This window comes from Chenopodium album, chromosome 3, assembly GCF_948465745.1.
Source record: "Chenopodium album chromosome 3, dcCheAlbu1.1, whole genome shotgun sequence".
Classification (NCBI taxonomy): domain Eukaryota; kingdom Viridiplantae; phylum Streptophyta; class Magnoliopsida; order Caryophyllales; family Amaranthaceae; genus Chenopodium; species Chenopodium album.
The window spans coordinates 24632371-24635272 of NC_137836.1; the positions used below are offsets into that span (position 1 = coordinate 24632371).

Sequence of the window (2902 nt, forward strand, 5' to 3'; positions counted from 1 at the left end):
ATAATTTTGTCGAATGGGGTGATATCACTAGACTACATAAAGTCTAAAAGAAATGTTACGGATCTGTTAACTAAAGGCCTTGTACAAAACTAGTTTTGGTAACATCGGAGGGGATGGGATTAAAAGCCCAAAGTATGAATTATAAGTAATCAACTCCTACTCATTATGAATTCAAAGGGGAACGTCATGAAATAATTCGGAAGCACAAAATTTTATTTTTGTCCATCCCTAGATGTTTGATGTGTGCTTGCTACAAATGGAAATAGGATGAGCAAATGGCTCTTAATGAACCCATATCCATATTTTTGGTGGTGTGATGTAGCTCACACTTGATGGGATTCACCTACTTAGGTGTGGAAGTGTGGCCGCTTCCTATGAGTATTGGGTGGGCTAATACTCTAGAGCACCTATGAGCATCTAGGCTGGACGTATGGCCAGTATAATGCGTCACCTTTATTCGCGGAATTTCAGAATATTATACATGCTCAATTGTGTGGCTCAAAGTGACGGGTCCCTAACTCCCTATTAAGTTCAAGACGAAAGTCACTTGGTAGGTGAGGGATCATAGCTTGATGTCCACTATGTGTTAATTCAAGTCGCGAGACATTGACACTTATGCAATTGTTTTGTTTTGCCCAAAACCAATTTTCTCTCTTTCTTTCTTTTCACTTCTTCGAACCTATGGGGGATTGTTGGAAGTTCTTGAAGTAAAACCAAGAAAGTTACGGTGTTTATTCTTTTGACTGTTGGGATTTAATGGCTATTGGAATCCCTTAATTTTAGCTTCCTCTTATTGCTAATTTAATGGGCATTATTGCTGATTAAAGTTGTTACTTAAAAACTAGCCGTTACCCTTTTAATGTTGATTAAAAGCTAGCTCTTATTGGGGATTAATGGGTGGATGTTACACCACTTGATTGATGACCATTTTCCCCTTAATTGCTGGTTGCTCTTACTCCCTCCATTGCCTTATAAATCAACATTATTCACCTCCGAAAGATATGACAACAAAAAACCATCCATCTTTAACTTCTTACCTTCTCTTAAAATATATCCTTTCGGTTTTTGGGCAAGTATTCTGAATTCCAGTCGGGTTTGTGAGTGCACACAAATTTCGGCGCCGTGCTTATCCTGGAGGGCGACCGCTTGATGTCTACTGCACCGGGGTAGCGCGGAATCGTCTTTTAGGTCAGTGGTTTACCACGACGCGGCAATTGTCAATTGGTCTACACAACATTGAGATAAGTACTTTCGTTTAATTTGCTTATTTTCTAACAGTCTCAACTCTCAAGAGAGGGAAAATGATAAAAGCTCTCTATATATCTACAACAATGGGTTCTCCATTACAATCCTAGATCCGCTTTCTCTCTCTTCTGAAACTGCTCATTCGGTCCTTCCCTTTCTCGGTTTCTCATTCCTTCTTTTGATTCGGTGTTCTGCGGCTTCTCGCTGGTGGTGTAAGGTGTCCTCCTCTAAATCTGTAGATTTTGATATTAAGGTTTTTTATTTTGATTTTTTTTTTCTGAAATATTTTTCTTAATTCAGCGAATTGGGCTTCAAATTGTGTAAATTTCCTTAATTTTCTTGTCAATTTATAGTAATCTCCTTATTAAGTTTGTTCATTTTTTTTTCATAATATATCAATCGAAATCCTCAATCGAATCAATTATTTCTCTAATTTCCTTGCTGTGATATTTTTCTTTGCTTTCGGCCTCGATACCCTCTCTTTTGCATGAACTTCTAGATCCAAACAAATTGAGGATACAAAATTCATGATTAAATAAATTTAATTTGGGGCTTTTCTATTCTTTTTTTTTTTAATTTTTTTTTTAATTTTTTTTTGGAATTATAGTTCCATTATTCATGAGTATTTATTCATTTTCTACTTGAACAGGCTATTTTATAGGTCTGCTCATTTGTAAGGGAATTGCATTCAAGCAATTCAATTTGCTCACCGAAGATATCTATCGACGTAAGCCTAGTTTTGTCTTTTATTTTTCTTTTTAATTTGTTTATATGGAATTCTCAATTATAACATTCGATATTTTAATTTTGTTTTTCAGATCTGCTTGATGTGGTTACAATCAAACAAAGAAGATAGCAAATGGAGCACTCAAGTCTAATTATGTAATTGTAATTGTAAATTTCAATAAATTCAAACAACCTTTTTGTTGGGATTTTATGTTTATTGATTTTTATTTTTTTCATCTCATCAATTTGAAATATAATTTGCATGTTACATACAAATTAAGTGTACAAATTAAGTATACAAATTACTAATACCAATTTATCATTTAGTCCTCAATTCTTCCGATTTGTATACAGCATAAAAACAAAATTAATTAAAATGTAAAATGCAAAAAAAAAAAAAAAAAAAAAAAAAAAAAAAAAAAAAAAAAAAAAAAGATTTTTTTTTTTTTTTTAAATATAAAGAACAAAGAGACCCGTTATTTGACCTGACAGATCTATTTCATACCAGTTAAGCAGATCCCTTATATCAAACAACGGGTCTCTTTCACTTCGAAACTATCAATCTCATTGTGTAAATAACAGACCCGTTGTAACTGACAACGGGTCTCTTTGTTCGCACAAACAGACCCCTCATGAGAAAGGGTCTCTTAATCAAAGAGACCCCTGAGATAGAGACCCGTCCAAAGGTGGTCTTTCAAGCATATTTCAACGGGTTTCTTTGCCCATTTTTGTAGTAGTGAAAGCCAAGACCGACAGTGTAGAGGGCTCTTTCTATTGCATCAACTTCCTTTTGCCATTTGTCTATTTCATCTGTAGAAGATGCAACAGAATATACCACCTCCAAGGGATCTTTTACAAGAGCTTGGGGCTTGTTAGAATAATTATGAACCACATCAACACTAAAACACTTCTCCTCTGTCATGGGGCTTTT

General features: G+C 34.7%; 1 long non-coding RNA gene across 1 annotated transcript; it reads left to right on the forward strand.

The window, feature by feature from the left end:
* Positions 1–1453: 1453 nt before the first annotated feature.
* LOC145612739 (uncharacterized) lies at positions 1454–2182 on the forward strand. The gene is made up of 2 exons (XR_014106700.1): positions 1454–1972; positions 2064–2182. It is a non-coding gene; the product is annotated as an uncharacterized LOC145612739 (long non-coding RNA).
* The last annotated feature ends 720 nt before the right edge of the window (positions 2183–2902 follow it).